The 20793-nt window shown below is 34.0% G+C and overlaps 1 protein-coding gene across 1 annotated transcript in view; it reads right to left on the bottom strand.

The window, feature by feature from the left end:
- Positions 1-6197, bottom strand: part of LOC149936392 (QRFP-like peptide receptor) — a 62686-nt gene extending 56489 nt beyond the window's left edge. The window contains exon 1 of the mRNA XM_090154639.1: positions 5878-6197. The gene's annotated coding sequence lies outside the window, so the exon portion shown is untranslated. The remainder of the gene's footprint in view (positions 1-5877) is intronic.
- Between the last annotated feature and the right edge of the window lie 14596 nt (positions 6198-20793).

Raw genomic sequence — 20793 nt, 5'->3', positions numbered from 1 at the left:
AGGAGTATTTTAACACTTTAAAGGGAGTATTGTAGCACCCTTAAGGCAGTAGTTTAGAACCTTAAAGGGAGTAGTTTAAAACTTTAAAGGGAGTATTATAGAACCCTTAAGTGGGTTAAATTTTCGGTATCAGGCTATGAAAATTGTTTTCAAAATTAAATATACATGAAAATAATCAAAATCTAAAAAAAACATTAAATTGATAGTAGATAAAATTTTAGTAATTTTTATTTGATATTTCAATTAGTTTAAAAGGGTTTGTTCTCTAATTTTGATCAAAATAAAGAATTATTGCTTTGACCTGGAACCCATGACATGGAACTATTGTTACACTCGTAGATAAAAATAATAAAAATATTTATGAATAATGATTTAAAAGTTTATTCACCTAATTTCTTCTCGGGAGGACAGTGCCGTTAACGTGGCAACCATATGACAAACCTTTACTTACAAGGAGAGTACCCGAGGTGTTTATTGCCGATTTGGTTCAAAGTTGGGCGTAATGTAGACCTATATGAAATATGAAATTTCCCAAAAGGAGACGTTGCACTACCCATTCGATTTGCTATGGCAACCGAAAATGTTTTTGACCACTTAAAACCAAAATAATATTTGTTCCTTATTTTACCCAAACATTGCTACAATTTTACCCCAAAAATGTTCCAATCTACCCAAACTTGATGAAATTTACCTAAATGTGGTCAGAAACATTTTTGGTTGCCATGACAAATCGAATGGTTAGCGCAACGTCTCCTTTTGGTAAATTTCATATCTCATTTAGGTCTACATTACGCCCGACTTTGAACAAAATCGGCCATAAACACCTCCTTGTTAGAGAAACCTTATAATAAGCTACTCTAAGAAGTATAAGTATTCTAAAGCAAATTCTTTTAGAAAAATTACCCATTCAGAAGGTGTCCTATAAATGTTTTAAAGACACAACTAAGAAATATCTTTATAGTATTCTAAAATTTTCCTAACATCCTAGTTTTGTCTTTGGTCTTTCGTCAACAGGCTGGTCACTCATTCGAGCAAACTAACAAAGATTGATGGTGTAGAAATTAGGCCATCCAAATCCTAGATAATCCTTCTACAAGTTTTAAGCTTTAGCGCCAACACTACGCGAAAATTTTAAATGGTATTACAATATTCATCAACCTTATTTTTGAAAATCCGAAGTAAATCCAAATTCAAGCTATCCATTTTCCTCGTATCGAGTTAGTTGTTTTGGACAAGAAGAGTTGTTTTGAAAGTCGAAAATGTTTGAGTGAAATTTTAAGCCATTTTTGGTGCCACGTTATTGATCGCGTTTTCCATCAAAATCTATAGTTTCGAAAACAAATATGAAGTTCTGGCAAAAAATCATCGATCGAAAACGAAAATTGTTTATCTTTACTCTCTGTAGAATGTTTATCGTTTACTTTCGTTGAAGCGACATCCACATCAAAAGTTTCACAAATATAAATTTGAAAAATGGACTTTAAATAAGCATTTGATAAACAGTGTTTGGATTTTTGTTTAAACGTTACACGCGGGTAAATTAAATTTCATTGATCAGATGCAGACCTGATTCGACGCCCCCAAAAGAGGTTTTCCCTTAATAGCTAGTCGATTTCCAAAGTGGATGAGCAAGCTAGTCGATTTCTAAATTGGATGAGCAATTTCGTTCCCGTTGTGACGCTATGACGTAGGGGAAGTGCGTCTTCACAAGATAGGGTGAATGAAAGTTTAGCCCTATTTAGTACTTCCAACAGTCAACTAATCGTGTTATTCAGGTCGTAATTTTGAGATTTCAGAAGATAATCAGAAACATTATTCTTATCTCAAATTGTATTTTATTCTTTATCCCAAGTAACTGAGCTGAACAGATCATTTCACAAGATTCAGTTCGCTTAACAGTTATTAAAATAAACAGTTTTAATATGAATTAATTCAGATTAGTATCGGGTTTAGTATGATTGGAATTTTGACCCATATCAACTGATCTGACAATATCTTAATGAAAATGCAGATAATGCTATATTTGATTTATCATGATTATTTTCTCGGTTCAGATAACGTAATTAAGAGTTGGTTGAAAGAAGTCTTACAGAATCAACCTTTAACTCCAAATTTTCGAACGTCTACAAGGATTTAAAAACCATCCGTGATATAATTAATAGTGTTAAATTCTTAATGAAATCCAACAGCTTTCAAAGAGATATAAAGATAATTTTTTTCGCGTGATATAATCCACCCAAAATCAACAAAAATGGTTTAAATATAAATATTCCAATAAAAAGTGTTACAAAAAAATTTAATTTGAATAATAAAATATAATTAAAAACAGTTATTTTAAAAGTAAAAATTTTATTGACATAATGGAAACACAAAAATTAAAATTAAGCCTTTTTATTTTAGAGTGCGTTATGAGAATTTTTAATTTGTCAGATATACCGCTTAATTATGTCTAGTGCTCGCTAGTCGAATAATTTTTATCTATGAATAATATAAGCTCGCCTATATTTAAATAATATTTATTTAAATAACTAATAGTTGAATAAAAATCGTAAAATGTTTAAATAATCGAAAGTGAATAAGCCTATTATTTAAATAAAACAAACAATTATTTAAATAAATGCTGGGTTGCGTAAAAAAACATAATTAAATAAGTCAAAGTGATATTCTTTTTACCAACGTTTTTTAAATAAATCGGAAAATTTGTGGATAGTGAATAAACAATTCCGAACACTAATTATGTCACTTTTGTCCAAGCCAAATCGCTTATGAAGGAAAATCCATTAGAATACGATCGTCCTGGTAATGCTCTAAAGTGGATGTAAATTGAAAGCGATTAACGTGTCAGAATTAAAATTTAAATGATCTAATTTCTAGCAGCAAATTCCACGATGGCTTCGTCATTTGCCGCTCGTGTAATTTTAGACGAGAACTTTCGATGACAGACATTAGTTCCCAAGCGCGCGTATCCCCGGCTTGTATATCCTTTATTTAGGAATACACCACCGCGGGAGAAAATCTAATTAGAGGCCACTTTATAGATACCGTTACCTGTTTAAAGATTTTAGTCTACTCTACTGGAAGTAACTTCTAAGTTTGTTTCCAGGAAAACCCTTATTGTCTAATAAAGTGTATTGATTTCGCAGCGCCTTTTGTAAGGGTTCGTATTTACCCGCACGAAGCCGTCAAACGTTCAATAATGTATTAAAATTACGCTGCCGTGCTGCTGGTTCATCAGGATGTGCACTTTGCCCGCTTATATAAATTATGGTCACAATTGTTAACGTTTAACATTATAATTATTCGTTCGTGTAAATTATAATGAAATGGGAATTCACGTTATGTATTTGTTTCAGTGTATAATTAGCACTAAAGTGTAAACACACTTACGAAGTTAGTGCTCGGAATTGTTTATTCATTATCCACAAATTTTCGGATTTATTTAAAAAACGTTGGTAAAAAGAATATCATTTTAACTTATTTAATTATGTTTTTTAAGCAAACAGCATTTATTTGAATAAAAGTGGTATTTATTTAAATAATTGTTTGTTTTATTTAAATAATAGGCTTATTCACTTTCGATTATTTAAACATTTTGCAATTTTTATTCAACTATTGGTTATTTAAATAAATATTATTTAAATATCGCCGAGCTTATTTCATTCATGGATAAAAATTAATCGAATGCCGAGCACTAAACACACTAGAGTGTAAATAAGCTTCGTTCTCGATTCCCAAGTGGAACATTGACATTGTGTATGTTTTAATCGTCCCGAATGTTAAAAAACAACGGAGCCGCTAGTTTAGGTAAACGGGCAAAAGATTTCTATAATGCTCACTTACAAATGAACGTTATTGCAGTTCGATTAAGATCTGAGCCGTACATGATTTAACTGTTAATTTGTTTTCATAAAATATTGCCATAAGGTTTCAACTATGTTGAATTTTACTTCTAAGCTATAAACTTAATAAACTATAGTGCAATTCACTGTGATCGTTTACAAACTTTACTGGATTTTCCTGCTATAGAGTTTAGTTCTCCAAACTAAACCTTTGAGCGTTCATTCGGGGCAATGCCTGGAACTAAACCTTATCGCGTTTCATTCGGGGCTTTAGCTAGATTTGACCATTATCAGGTTTCATTTGGGGCTATAATTAGAACTGAACATTTAAGAATATAATTATAGCTAAAACCATATTGCGTCCAATTCAGGAATATAATTAAAGCTGAACGTTATCGCGTTTCATTCGGGGCTATAATTAGAACTGAACCTTTTCGCGTTTCATTTAGGACAATATTTAAAACTTAAACTTTATCGCGTTTCATTTAGGACTATAAATAAAACTGAACTTTATCGCGTTTCATTCGGCGTTATAATTAAAACTGAACCCTATTGTATTTCATTTAGGACTATAATTAAAACTGAGTCGCTATGTAGATGTCAAATTCAAGACTCTAATTAGCACTGAATATTATCGGGTTCATTCGGGTTATAATTAAAACTGAACCTTATCGTGTTCATTCGGGTTATAATTAAAACTGAACCTTATCGTGTTCATTCGGGTTATAATTAATACTGAACCTTATCGTGTTCAGTTGGGTTTTAATTAAAACTAAACCTTATCGCATTTTACTCCTATAATTAAAACTGAACCTTATCGGGTTAATTCGGGTTATAATTAAAACTGAACCTTATCGGGTTCATTCGGGTTATAATTAAAACTGAACCTTATCACATTTTAATCCTATAAATAAAACTGAACCTTATCGTGTTCATTCAGGTTATAATTAAAACTGAACCTTATCGTGTTCAGACGGGTTAAAATTAAAACTGAACCTTATCGTGTTCAGTTGGGTTTTAATTAAAACTAAACCTTATCGCATTTTAATCCTATAAATAAAACTGAACCTTATCGTGTTCATTCAGGTTATAATTAAAACTGAACCTTATCGCATTTTACTCTTATAATTAAAACTGAACCTTATCGCATTTTACTCCTATAATTAAAACTGAACCTTATCGCATTTTACTCCTATAATTAAAACTGAACCTTCGCGCATTTTACTTCTATAATTAAAACTGAACCTTATCGCATTTTACTCCTATAATTAAAACTGAACCTTATCGCATTTTACTCCTATAATTAAAACTGAACCTTCGTGCATTTTACTTCTATAATTAAAACTGAACTTTATCGCATTTTACTCCTATAATTAAAACTGAACCTTATCGCATTTTACTCCTATAATTAAAACTGAACCTTCGCGCATTTTACTTCTATAAATAAAACTGAACTTTATCGCGTTTCATTCGGCACTATAATTAAAACTCAACCTTATAGCATTGTACTCCTATAATTAAAACTTAACCTTATCGGGTTCATTCGGGTTATAATTAAAACTGAACCTTATCGCATTTTAATCCAATAATTAAAACTAAACTTTATCGGGTTCATTCGGGTTATAATTAAAACTGAACCTTATCGGGTTCATCCGGGTTATAAATAAAACTGAACCTTCGCGCATTTTACTCCTATAATTAAAACTGAACCTTCGCGCATTTTACTCCTATAATTAAAACTGAACCTTATCGCATTTTACTGCTTTAAAACTAATATTATCACAGTTTACTAACTTTGTTGCATGTTAGTGAAAAACCGTTAAATGCAAATCAAAGATCGACCTTAAAGTCTCAACTCAAAATAACTTTCAGATCACAGAATGTAAATTATTTCAATTTACAGTGCTATGACAAACTACAATTTACAAAAACCTAAGTACCTTGAAACACCCACATATTTTCGGGACAAGTCAAATTTGATATATTATTAGCCCCTACATCAAAACAAAACATTGAACTATTTATAAAGACGACCAACCTGTTACTATCGTGTCGTCTCCTAGCAAAAATTCACATGTTTTCAAACGCGCGTAACTATAACGAAGAGCAACACTTATAAATCCCAAAGTTGTAAACTTTCAAAAAGTACGATTTCGAAACTCGGTTCCTTCTTCAGTTCGAATTTTATTGTCCGATCTTGGATGGCGGCGTTGGGCTAAGAGTCTTTTCGCGCTCGTGATATTTGCCCGAATGCGACCAGGTAAAGTTAACAGTCACTCCACGAGAAAAGGGGATGTCCTGCCGATAACAGGAGCTTCGTAAGCTGAAGAGTGAAGTTGGAGAAACCCTCACACCGAGATCCTGGCGGCCCGGGATGTGTTCGCCGCGGAGGAACTGCGAGAGGCAAATCTGCCTTCGCTTGAAGGCGATGCGCTGGCGACCCCTGCCGCCTAGCACACGCACTAAAATACACGGTTTGTATGAGTGGAAATATAACAGCCAAAGAGTCTCAATATAAATAAAATCTATCAAATTAGATTACAATTATTTTTTGGTCCACCGATTTTTGTTATTAAGTCACAGAAATAAAAACTTGTTGAGGTTAACGGTAATAGTGAGTGTAGGGAGCTGTTGGCTCGAACGCGTGGCATGCAGGGCTTGTCACCACCCTCCTACGCATTGTAACCCGGCCACCTGAATTAATGACTTAGGCCTAAGGTGGTGCCTTGGGTATTAGCCTAGCTGATTATTATTATTATTATTTTATTATTAAATAAATACATAAGCGGAATTACTTATTTTATGATCTCGCATTTTAGTTTTTGAAGCTCTTGACCAAGAATCACCAAGTTAATTTATATCAAACAAACTCGAAAAACCACACGGTTCCCAATCTATATTGTATTTCATACAGGGGCGTAGGAACCGGGAGGGGCAGGGGGGGGCAATGCCCCTCCCTAGAATTTTGCTGGGAGGGGCAACTAATGTTATTGCCCCCTCCAACCTTTGGTCAGTTGAAATCTTCAAAAGACTCAAATTATCATTTTAAAAGCATATACAGTTTATAGAACCTCAACTGTATTTAAATTTTAGTCTTTTCCCGCCAATTTACATAGTAGTAACAAGTACACATGCATTCAGAGAAGCTACACTCCATTAAAAATTAAAAACCATTCTCCAGACACCTTTTCGTTTATCTCTGCCCCCTCCATCTTCTAGAACGTTCCTACGCCCCTGATTTCATAAATAATAAGCAACAACGACTATCGAAATTATGAACTTCAGGGGCGTACCATAGGGGAGCGGGGGTTATTGCAAATATCATTCAACTATAATGCAATATCCAATGAGCCTTTCAGCATACATTTGCTGACACTGAATCATCAACTACCTTAAGAGTTTACGACCAATTCGACCATCTCAAGGCCAAACCTAGTAAACGCCAATTTTAACAATTTCGAGTTTGTATTAAATTCAAATAAACCATAAGTAACATTAGAATAATAAGTATAACACTTCCTATGGTTTTAATGCTAATTTCTGGATCGAACCTTTTTTTCGACACTGACATTTTCGACTTGCACTCGAAATGACAAGGAGACTACCCGAGGTATTTATTGCCGATTTTGTTCAAAGTCGGTCGTAATGTAGACCTATATGAGATATGAAATTTCCCAAAAGGAGACGTTGCACTACCCATTCGATTTTCCATGGCAACCGAAAATATTTTTGATTACTTAGCTACGAATTTTTTTTTATTAATTTGAAAATCACGAAATGGGTAATTTGGAACACATTTAGGTAAATTTCATCAAGTTTGGGTAAATTGGAACATTTTTGGGTAAAATAAGGAACAAATCTGTAAATGGAGATATTTTTGTTTTAAGTGGTGAAAACATTTTCGGTTGCCATGGCAAATCGAATGGGTAGTGCAACTTCTCCTTTTGGGGGAATTTCATATCTCATATAGGTCTACATTACGCCTGACTTTGAACAAAATCGGCAATAAACACCTCGGGTACTCTCCTTGTGAGTATCGTGTTAAGGTCCTTGGTATTAGTTTATTTCGCCTTAGGCATATTTAGACACTAGGGGGCTCTGTACTGTGAACTAAACCTAGATTGCGCAATAGCTCTTAAAATCAGTTCAGTGATAATTTTTACTAATTGACATACTTATGTTACTTATGGTACACCAACTATAAAATTTTAGCAGTGAAAACTGACGAATCTACAGCTGGATTTCCCATCCGAAATTAATACTTTCACTGACAAAGAGACGACCCGAGGTCGTTCTCACCGATTTTGTTCAAAGTTGGGGGATTGTTCGACCTAGATGTAACATGGAAAAAACTAAAGGGAAAAGTTACGCTAGGCTTCCGTTTTGCCATGGCAACCAAAAATGTTTCTGACAACTTAATTTGAAAATAATTCAACGAAATTAACATGGGAAAAAGACAAATCCCAAGGGTTCCCCCTGAGAATAACTGAAAAAGTTGAAATAATTTTTTTTAAATGAAAAAATAGTAAATTTTACAATTTTGAATTACTTGGCACTAATATGGGGGAACAGGAATACTATCTCTACTTTGTTTCAAATGGCCTTTCTTGCAGGACTACAGTATAACGCCTGTAGAGAGAGAGAGAGAGATACATAGCTGGTCATCACTCCCTTCAGCCAGAGAGAGAGAGCACTTTTACAGGAAAGCAGTTTCCAAATTTGGGTTTTTAAAGGATGACCCTAATTATTTTGTTCGGTGGTAGGTTATACATCGCGTTGAGTCGTGGACAAGTGCCGCGCTAGACAGATCTAAGACTTCATCCATACCTCTACTAGGAATGCTTATCGTGGCAGATTTTCGTCTCGATGTGGCTGACGTAATTTTAAGTATAATACAAAATATTTGTAGAACTTATGCTGTGATAACTGCCATGTATTTTTGCAGTAAAATTACATTATCTGAACAATACAGGGTGTTTGAAATTAATAATAATAATAATAATAATCAGCTAGGCTAATACCCAAGGCACCACCCTAGGCCTAAGTCATCGAGCGACTTTTAAAGCCTTTAATTCAGGTGGCCGGGTTACAATGCGTAGGAGGGTGGTAGCAAGCCCTACATGCCACGCGAGCCAACAGCTCCCTACACTAACTATTACCGTTAACCTAGACTAGTCTTTATGGAAGGGGAAACCGAAGAACTCGGGGGTAAACCCCTTAAACCAGTGGGGAGAGAACTTGCAAACTCAACGCAGAAGGAGTTGTTCCGAGTTTCACCCAGTGCCAGACCGTTTTTCTCAAAAACTTTAAAACTTAGAATTATGAAATTTTCAGTGTGTGTAAATACGTTAAAGATCTCTTTAATTTTTAAATTTCAGGAAAATTGAGTAACCTTTATTAATTTTGAAAAATTTATTTTTTCATCGATAGGTGGCAGACAAAATTTTTTTAAAGACAAAGTTAAAGGGAATCTCTTAAAACCTACAAATAAAATTTATCCAGTTGAAAAAGACCTATTTTTCACCAAAATTCTTGCTCATTAAAAATAACAAGTTGATTTTTGCCTGCCACCTATCGATGAAAAAATAAATTTTTCAAAATTAATAAATATTACTCGATTTTCTTGAAATTTAAAAATTAAAGAGATCTTTAAGGTATAAACACACACTGAAAATTTCATAATTCTAAGTTTTAAAGTTTTTGTGAAAAATGGTCTGATCGAGCAATTTGAAACACCCTGTATAAACTGCCTTTTAGATTTCGATAGAAATACGACGCCGTTTTATAAAAGGGCGGATATAAAAATAAATCATGGTGCGATTAGTTCGGTAATTTGTCTTCGATTAATTTAAGATTTACGTTACATTATCTGCCCAAGTGAATTAGTACTATAGATTTTCATAGAAATCCGACGCCATTTTGCAAAATGGCGGATATAAATATAACTCATGATGCGATAACTGCCGAAAATATTCACCGATTTATGTGAATTTTTTTACTTTTCATTATCTATTAACGATAGTAAGTCGTATTAATTTGAATAAAAAATCGAGACAGTTTAATGCAAAATGGTTTCATTGAATGATCGAATAAATAAGTCCTTTCTATTTTGAAAGAAATCCGAATCCATTTTTCCAAATGACGTATGTCAAAATATCTCATGTTCCGATAAGTTCCGTAATTATTCGTCAACTATTTTGAAATTTTCTACGTTTCATTATCTGACTGAGTAAATCAGTCCTATTTCTTTTGAAAAAATTCTGCCCCTTTTGCATAATATATAGCGCATATTTGTAACAATGTCTCTTGATGCGATAAATTCCGTATTGTTATTAGAAAAATTATTAGCAAATTCATATAAAATGGGTAAATTTGAATACATTTCGGCAAATTTAAATAATATTGGGTAAGTTCTTTTATTATTGGGTTAACTGAAAAGATTATGGATGAATTCATATTAAATTGGGAAATTTCGAATACATTTAGGTAAATTCACATAATTTAGGTAAATTGAAATAATATTAATTTAGTTCAAATGGCTGTAACGCCCTCTTTAACAAATCACTTGGATTTTCTCTAATATTGCGTTACAGTAATTGAGCACACTTTTCTGAGTTAACAAAAGAACTTTACTCGACTAATTTATTGAACATAACCCTCTTTTCGGGGTAAATACTACAGAGTTTCTCCAAACGGAAGCGAACCTTTTAATTCCTTTTTTTGAACTGAATAACGGTTACAATTTTATTTCATTTATTACGTGCGCGCTTTAAATCTTAGTTTTATTCCTCGCACGTAACATCAAATCTCTTTGATATCTTTTATATTTCAAATCTACAACATTATATACATTTATTTATACACGTTTAATTAAATTGTTGGTTGCACGAAAAATCGATAGTAATAAAAACGAATGAAGCCCAGGACGTTCTCTTTCCAAAAATGTCATTTTCGAAACAAATTTCCAAGCCTAAGTGTATTAACTTTGAGTCCGAAACTGACCTTTTTCGCTCCCCAAAATCCTGAAATTTTCGGCACGAGCAATTTGGGGCAAATTAAAGCTGTAGTTTTATTCCTAAATTAGACGGAACTGAAGTGGAGGGATTCTGTTTACTTGTAGAAGTTTTCAAACCAGAGGTTTTTAATCATAATATTAGGCTTATTATCGAAATAAAAAATATTATTTTTACGCGCGCGACCCGACGTTTAAAAAAGAATTTACAAGGAGCCTTCGGTTTCATATCGTTTTTTACTACGTAGGCTTGTGTATGCCTATTTCAATTAGTACTGCGTAGGACGTTTTCCTGGGTGTTAAATCAATCCGCTTTTAATCCCAGATGTAAAGAAATGTATTACAGACAATTAGCCAATGATACGCTTCGCATATTCTGACGTCTCGGGTGCCGAGAAGAATTTTAGAAGTCTGGAAATTCGTTGAAAAACTTGATTTCCACCATTTCGACTTCTTTTTATAATAATTCAAAGACCACTTAACCGATTTTGATGAAATTTTCCGTACTTGCTATAAAATGTTTGCTCTTTCTAATGAATTATTAATTAGCCATAGCTAAAATTTCATGCAGCCAACACATTAATTAGAACATTAAATATCATGCTGTAAGATAACGAAAAAATGCGGGATACTTTTACAATAATTTAAATTTCGATAAATTCAAATGATATTTTGTGTATTTGAATTAGGTAGGACTTTAACAGATAATGTACAGTCGAAAATTTCAAATTAATCGATGATTGGGCAGTTATCACAGAATGAGATATTGATATCCACCATTTTGCAAAACGACGTCAGATTTCTATCCAAATATAAGGGCCTTATTTATTCGGTCAGATAATGATACGTAGACCATTTCACATAAATAGGCGTATTGGCAGTTATCGCATTATGAGATATTGATATCCGCCATTTTGCAATTAATTATGTCATATTTCTATAAAAATAAAAGAGGCTTATTTATTCATTCAAATAATGAAACGTAGGAAATTTCAGAATAGTTGACGAATAATTACCTAACTTGTCAGAACATGAGATATTTAAATCCGCCATTTTTAAAAATGGCGTCCGATTATTAAAGAAAACCTATAGGGCTAATTCACTCGGGCCGACAATGAAACGTAGAAAAATTCCGATTACTCGATGAATAATTACGGAACTTATCGCACCATGAGTTTTATTGATATCCTCCATTTTGCAAAATGGCGTCATATTTCTATGAAAATCTATAGAACTAATTCACTTGGGCAGATAATGTAACGTAGTAAATCTCAAATTAATCGGATACAAATTACCGAACTTATCGCACCATGATTTATATTTATATCCGCCCTTTTATAAAACGGCATCGTATTTCTATTGAAATCTAAAAGGCTGTTTATATCGTTCAGATAATGTAATTCAGATTTATCGGCGGAAATACATGGCAGTTACAAATATTTTGTATTATACTTAAAATTACGACGTATTTATTCAATTTCGCTCGAGTTCCCCCAAAATAGTTTTTATTCCCCATTACTAGTGGAAAGTAATCCAAAAGTGAAAATTTTACTATTTTGTTTCATTTAAATTTTTTTTTGAATTTTTTCAGCTTTGCACAGGGGAGAGCTCTTAGGATTTATCATTTTCCCGTGTAATTTTCGTTGAATAGTTTTCATTTTAAGTTGCCATGGCAAAAAGGAAGCCCAGCTTTTTTCATGTTATACCTAGGTCTAACAATCCCCTAACTTTGAACAAAATCGGTGCGAAACACCTCGGGTCGTCTCCTTGTGAGAAACTCAAAAATCTATTATGGGTCGTCTTTGTAAATTTAAAACTGGAATTACACTGAACAACCAAAAAATATTTTGGAATGTTTCCTGACCCAATTGAACTATTTCTGACTATTTTTGGAAAACGAATATGGCATTATAATGACTTGAACAGTCATTATGATTGTATCTCAAAAACTAGAGCTAACCAACATTTTTTATTGTCATATTCGTGTTCAGCAGACAAAAATACATCAGCTAATTTTGTGCCCGAAACATTTTCTTTGTTGTTCAGTGTTATGTTCTAAAATAAGCTCTGCAAAAATTAGAATAGAAAACCAGAGGCTTTTCTATTTAATTTGTTAAAGACTTACCATTATTATACTTTTGATACACTGTGACAGATTTAAAGACGTAGAGTTTAAGAAGCAGTTTTTCCCCGAATATCTTCAAATAAATTGTCATTTTTTATTTCTCTACATTGTCATCGCGTCTTAAAGTGGATAGAACTTCGGTAAAAAAAGCTATTAGGGAAACGCGACACCTCCGATATCGCGAAATGAAACGGCGAGCTAGGATCGAAAATAAAGATAAATGTGTCTTGAGCCTCGGAGGGGTTCGACGATATCTCGAGTCTGTACCGTTTCAAAGCTGTATTTTGGAGTTGGCATTTATACGGGAGAAAGTGAAGATTCGAATTCATTTCTGATAAAATTGGTGGAGCTGCAGTCTATATAAGCAACGTTCTGTGACATCATAAGTCTATAATATTGTTCCATAAGTTTGTCACTTTGGGGAATATTTTACTGGGAGCTAGTTCCCCTTTAGATGCCATTTCTAACGGGCTTTGGCTCCTTACCTACGTAGGTAGGGTGTCGGCTGGATTTGCTATAGCATCCGCTCTTATTCCCACTGCTGTGTGTGAAGTGAGGGGTTGGTCGTCCCATTGTTGCACCTTCTGCTGCGTTGAGTGGCTTGCGTCGAAGGACCGTCAGTGGTAGGGTTCTCTTGGTGCCTTGGCTGTTCTGTCACCTGTCCGGGATGTGGACGCTGGCGTAGGTCATTATGATGGGGACCTCCGCTGGTGTGCACTCTGTTTGCGGTACACCGGGCTATAAATCTGATTCCCCTTAAAGTCTAGTAACGGAGTGACGTCACCACAAGAAGAAAATCTCCCCCTAGCGAGGCGCTGTCAAATTCTACGTGTAACGTGTTAGCAAGCGGAAGCGAAACGGCCACGAAGCCCGTAATAAAGTCTGTTTTGTAAATAGCTCTCAGTAAAACTTTGGCATGTGAAGAATAGGAAGTGTCACACTTATATAACAATATTATACACTTATGGTACCATCGCGGAGGCAAATCATCTTCTTCCGCTGCTTAACGAATATCTGAACTTCCAAATTTGAGTATACCGTGTCTTTAAGTCTTTCGTGAGTCCCTCTAAGGATTTCTTAGTCCTTGAAGTATTGTTAGATTATCGCTGCGTTGTTGTATTAGAATTAATAGCTATGAACAGTTACTATAGGTCATATTTTAAGGCTAAACCAGTTTTATAAAGAAAGGATCAATCCGCTTTGGCGCAATTTTCCACGTTAGAACACTTTTTTTTCTAAACTGTTTTATGTTCGTTTCACCGTGAGCTTTAGTGTATTGCTACTCGAATACTTCTACAGGGGTTTGTAGATCAAAAATAGACAAGAGTCTCGTTGGTGTTTTTAATAAATCACTGTGTATGTTTTGACAAAGAGATTTATAATTGAAATACAGACTCTTCATCTTTTTTTCCTTCCCGCGAGATTTTTCAGCAATCACAAAAGAGGGAATGCTTTCAGGAGGAGGCCCCTTATTCTAATAGAAAAGCCAAAAGCTGATGGCTGCTGGTTGAGAAAAAGGGGGCAGACACTATGGCAGCGTCCCGAAAATTTAGAATAAAAGGTTCCGTAAAGAAGTGCCTGGTTTTTGTTACGAATTTGGGCGATCTCGACCAAGGGCGTAAGCTCTTTTGAAATTATAACTCAAAAAAATTCAAAGGACGTAAAACCATTTTTACAACCAGTTTCCTTTTTAAAATGATAAAAAGTTGATAAATTGTTTGAATATAAATCACAAAGAACAGTAATAAATACCCCTTCTGTTCGTAATTTGATTAGAAAGAAAAGATAATAGTAGGAGTCTTTCTATTTGTCATTACAATTTTTATTTAATTTTTTTTTGTTTTAAAACATGTTTCATTCATCAAAAGGTTGTTTTTGGGCGATTTTTTGGGCAGGGTAAAAATTAGTCACACGAGCCAACATTTTAGCAAAACATTATTGCTCAAAACGGGTCGAACACGTGTGGGAATGGATAAAATAATTCTCCAACTTGTTGGCGACACAAATTCACGCTTTGGTTGGTCAATTTTTAAGAAACGGCCTGTTTTGGTAGTGCTCGGCATTCGATTAATTTTTATCCATGAACAAAATAAGCTCGGCGATATTTAAATAATATTTATTTAAATAACCAATAGTTGAATAAAAATTGTAAAATGTTTAAATAATTGAAAGTTAATAAGCCTATTATTTAAATAAAACCAACAATTATTTAAATAAATACCACTTTTATTCAAATAAATGCTTGGTTGCGTAAAAACATAATTAAATAAGTTAAAATGATATTCTTTTTACCAACGTTTTTTAAATAAATCGGAAAATTTGTGGATAATGAATAAACAATTCCGAGCACTAGTTTTTGGGACCAGGGCTCCAAATACTTTAATATAATAATTCACATCCTTTTGGTTATAGCTAAATTATATAAAATAATTATATTATACTAAATTCACACATTTCGTTTGTTAAGTGCTTTATTTAAATCTCTAATAAACTTCAATGAAAGCGTGAAATCTGGATAACTTTTCGTAAAGCATGGAATGAAAATGCTAAGTATTTTGTGAACTAGTCGAAAGTTGAGTTCACCAACAAAGGTGGCCAAAAATGTTGCCTTGTGTTAACGGACCTATGTTAAAACAAAGCAAATAAAAAATGTATAGGTCATCTTTTTAGTCCAACTTTACATCTCTATTAAAATGCCAAGCTTTTACAAATATGGCCTTATTTCCGTATCAAAAGATTAACAAGACGTTCAACATACTAACACGTACCTTTTTTTGTCTTAAAAAAATAGCTTTTGGCCCAAAAAGTTGAAATGAAAAATAACGCCAGGTGTTTGCGTTTGAATTTTCGCCGCCATCTTAGGGGCTGCCGCCAGCGCCCCTAACCCCGTATGAGCGATTTGCGAACTATCCTAACTTTTAAAATCGTGCAATTTAGGTTTAGGGCTCTTATAACTGGAACGCGCCGCGCGTGCGAAACAAATCTTTCGCGTCTTCAGCAGCGCACGCTTTTACGTTGATTTTCTGTCTCACCGAGTTCTCACCAGGTGTCGCGGTGGACGCGCCCTTTTCAATTTCCCGAAATTTCTTTATTTTATTAAAAATTAACCACTCAATATTTTTTGATGCGGTTTTAACCTTTAATTTTAGTTTTTAATGGGCTATAGGGCTATCTAACTGGTTAAAGCTTGACCGTTCCCCTTTAAGAATACTTAAGTGTTTCTTTATGAAGGTTTGTACCACCATTTTGAATCCAAGATGACAGATTTTGAATAATACCCATAACTGAAACTCGGTTTAAAATTAGTTTTTTTATAAAATACCTAGTTGTGTTTCAATAGATTCTTAATGTTTGTTTTTGACTTTATCCGCCATCTTGAATTAAACCCAAAAAAAAACAAAGAAATCTATTTAAAATAATGACTTAATTTAAAAGCTGGTTTTATTGTTAGACTTTGATGCGTCTTTGCAATTTACTTTGTATGAATACCAGCTTCAATTCAAAACGTAAACCAAAAAAAAGTTAATGTATCTCATCACCTAAGAATATAAATATGGTTTCAATTTTATTAAAAAAATTAGTATTTAGAATATCCGCAGTAAAATAAAGATTGGTTTTTTAAACATAAAATAGTCGTTACTTTGGATTAAAATATACATTTTATGAAATTGGATTAAAGTTATTTTTTAATATTTCTATACTGTTAACGACGATATTATTAAATAAAAAAAACCTTTTTGAATGTCAATCTGGTTTGACTCTAAACTCGTTACGACTTTTCGGGATAAAAAAGAGTTGAGGAGATTTAGCTAAAAATAGCGTTTTCATAAATCGTTTAACCATCTTTTTAGAGGCTAACGTTAAAAAGTTCGCTGTTAAAAGGGTTTATATTTTGGACGGAAGCTTCTAAAAGCCCCGATTGATGTTCTAATTATTAGAAAGCTGATGGAAAAGGAGGGGTGTAGAGCATGGGGGGAGAAATTCGCTTAAAACTCCCGCGCTAGCGCTGCGTGTAAGGGCCTTTCAGTACGACATAACACCACTTCAGTCATAGCACTAATCTAATGGGAATACGTTTAGCGGCTGCTGGTCTTTCGGGAACTCAGTGTGGGAGTGCTGAAAGCTGTCTCCCCACTCATTTACACGTAGGCCTGACTGAAAAATATTGTCGAAAGGTTGACCTATATTATTTATCATCAAAAGTGTCCCCACCTCAGAGCTATTTAAGAAACGTTGTATGCTTACAACCAAGTAAACCAAATTAGACCTCGCAGCTTTGTTAATAATTTATTTATTTATACTGAGACGATTTTAAACATTGCTTCCAATCCCACCACGCTTGAAAAGTAAGCTCCTTCCCTCAAAACAAAATCAAAACTGCCCGGAATCTCTATGGTTCTCTAACACTGGCGTTTTCCGACGGGACTTAAACACGTGCCAGTGATAAATTAAATAGGGCTATGCGTGTAGTGGTTTTAGGCAATCGAGTTGGTTATCGATTATCAATTTTTTGTTCATCGAGTATTCGAGTCGATTAATATTTAAGTCGAGTCGAGTAATCGAGGACTTGATTAAGGGGAAACTTTCTCTTATTCGAGTCGAGTAACTAAAAAAAACCTCGAGTAATATTTTTAACGAGTCGGGATATCAAGTACTTGATTAGGAGCGGGTTTTATTAAAGTGATTATGAAATTAAATTTAAAAGGAATATAAAGTAACTTTCAATGTTGAAATATATTCCTTTAATTTAAATGAACCACAGTTTTCACAACTTTGTAGGTACCGTTTATTGCCCCCCCAAAAAAATTGTAAAAACCCCTATTCGAACTTTGAAGCAACGAGGATAGAAAAACAAATACTCGACGAGTTTAGAGAGCATCTTATTCGAGTAATCGGGTACCCGACTACGAAATTTTGTGGTACTCGGTAATCGATGAGTATTATCCAATTACTTATTCGAGGTCGAGTTCGAGTTTTAGGAAGCAAATGAGATATACTAAACTGATTTTATTTGAGGCTAATTTAGCGTTTTCCATTTGACGGCTCTCCATTTGGGTGCTTGAATCTGCTCCGATCAAGTTTCGCGTGTTCCATTTCCAGCTCTCGGGTGCTCCGAGATTGCCCGAAACCGATCTCCCAATTTCGAGAGATTAAGGGATCGAGATCGAGATCGGAGCAAATATTTGCGTGTTCCTTTTATATTTTTTGGCAAAATGACACGCCAAAACGTGAAAATTCAAATTACTAGCAGACGAAAAAACAACAAAGCGCGGGAATATGTTAATGGAATGTTAAATTTGCAGTTTTACTCTAATCGATAGGGGCGAGATCTATGACGTCAGAGACAGATTCGGAGCGAATCTCGAGCAATCAAATGGTAAACGCTAATACTCTGCAATAAACTCGTCTCAATCCTGCAAACCAATCAGTGAACTTACTCTCAATCTGGAAACCAGTGGGATAAATATATATCCACCAATCAGTGATTCAAATAATATAACACGGTTAAACGGAGCATATCTATGAAATTTCGATTCCTTCAAGTCTACTGTCTTCGTACTAGAAGAACGTTGAATATTTCTTTAAGTAAATTATCAAATTTTAACACTAATACCGTTATTTTTTTTGTTCCAGATTTGGTTTGATTTTTTCCCCAACTATAGGCTAATACCCAAGGCACCACCTTAGGCCTAAGTCATCAAGCGACTTTTAATTCCTTAAACAGGTGGCCGGATTACAATTTATTACTATTATCCTAAAAATTAACCCATAAACTGCTGACGAAATCATAATAGTCCTTTAAATAAAAGATTATACATAGCCGATTATAGAGTTTGTGCTGCTGCGACTGGACATATAACTGGTTTGTCTATGGTTTCTCTTTATACTGCCAAAGCTGAGAATTTTCTATACATAGATCTGGCAGCATTTTTCAACAGGGGGGCAAGACAGTCAGAGAGGGGTTTATTTAACCGCCTATTGCACGTCGTCTGTGGGTATTTTCAACAGGCGTCACTGGTATTTCAAGCGCCTTCGGAAACCTATGCTTAATACCTAGGTCGTTCTGCCTTTTCTTAGGTAAGGCAAAATATTGATTAGCAGTTAGTGTTTATGGCTGTGAGTTTGTTCTTTGGTACAATGGAGGAAGAGAGGCGTAAATAATTTTGAATCGATTATTTCCGTCGTTCCCATTTGGAGACAAAACGTGTTGATTTATCGCTTTGGATGGGGTCACCTTCGCCACTCCGTTCTAACAAATTAATTTCCTTTTCGTATTTCCATTTACGGACTTTCGTTAAATGTTGAACGCGTTATTTATCAAGCTTCTAATTATATTTAATTAATTAAATTATAACGTTTGAAATGTAGAAAACTGCGCGCTGTCTTTTGTTTTAAATTTATCAATATTTGTATAATTTGTTTTCCGTTTCTTTAATTAATTTTCCTTAATTTGGTTGATCGTTCTTTTCTTCTTCCTTTTGACGACACGAAAATGAAAACACTGCTTAATCGCCAGTCGAAATATTTGTCGTGAACCGTGACCTTGCGGTAGTATGTATTTTGGACAGCTGAACTCCGTTTTATGTTACAGAGAAAACGGTAAGCGGGACAAATTATTACTTCTTACCGTAGAACGTAATCTAATATATAAAGATGAGTGTTTGTATATATATATATATATATATATATATATATATATTTGTCCGCTATAGAAATCTACAGTTTTCAACTTAGGTCGACCACATTTGATATACTATCTCATGGTACCCTGACTGTGGATTTCGACGGTTACAGTCGGCAAAACAACTTTAGTTAATTGAATTAATTTAATAATTAGGTATATCCGCTATATACAAGATACTACACTTTCATCTTAGCCAAAGACCGAGTTTCTTAGTTCTTTAGGCATACACACGAAAAAAGCTTAAATTATTGCATTTTTTAAAAGCCTTCTTCTATAGACACTAGGCCGTATAATAAAAGGCAAATTATTATGAAATCAATGTATATTTGGTTGAAATTCTCATTAACCAGTTGGTTATGGGGGAAGGAAAATTCTTATTTATAGTATACGAATGGAAATAATAAACATACAGAAGTATTTGATATACCTCATAAGCCCGAAATGTCCCTCTAGATATCCTTGCGTAGGGATATTTAAACCATATAATAATAATAATAATAATAATAATAATAATAATAATAATAATAATAATAATATTAGTTTTAATAAGTCACTATTATATGCTATTAATATACTACCAATATTTTATTACATTACATTGTCACTAAAATCAAAACAATGTTCAGTTTATAAACGCTAAATGAAAAAGAGCTTATTAGGTTCGAGCATAAAGGACCAAAGATAAAATTCCACGTAGCCAAATTCACACTCAACGGGAAATACGACGAAAAACTCCTATTGCGAAAATTATTTCCCATTCGATTTAGCGCTGTCGACGCGGTTAATTTTGCGTCGAGTGTGAAGATAACCCTAATTTATTATCTCGACGGAGAATCCAATAACGAGTTTGAAAACGTCGGTCGTTCTCTCTTACGAAATAAACTCTTCAAGTTGGGATTGTTAGAGAATGAAAGAATATAGTGATATCGCGGCTATACACCCGACAAAACAGTCAATTACGAAGAAAGTGTTTGCGCAACGCTGAGACTGACTGTCGCGGAAATGTGTTCGCCTCGGGCAGCGAGGATTATTGGTATATAGATATGATGGTATACGGCTCTCGAAAAGTGCCCCTAAAGCAAAAATGGCCGGATCTATATGGAGGGGCCAATTCGCTTAAAGTTAATTATAG

Source organism: Leiobunum rupestre, chromosome 7 (genome assembly GCF_980474605.1).
Source record: "Leiobunum rupestre chromosome 7, qqLeiRupe1.1.hap1, whole genome shotgun sequence".
Lineage (NCBI taxonomy): Eukaryota > Metazoa > Arthropoda > Arachnida > Opiliones > Sclerosomatidae > Leiobunum > Leiobunum rupestre.
The sequence above is the reverse complement of the archived record's forward strand: the minus strand, read 5'-3'. Positions and strand labels throughout refer to the sequence as shown.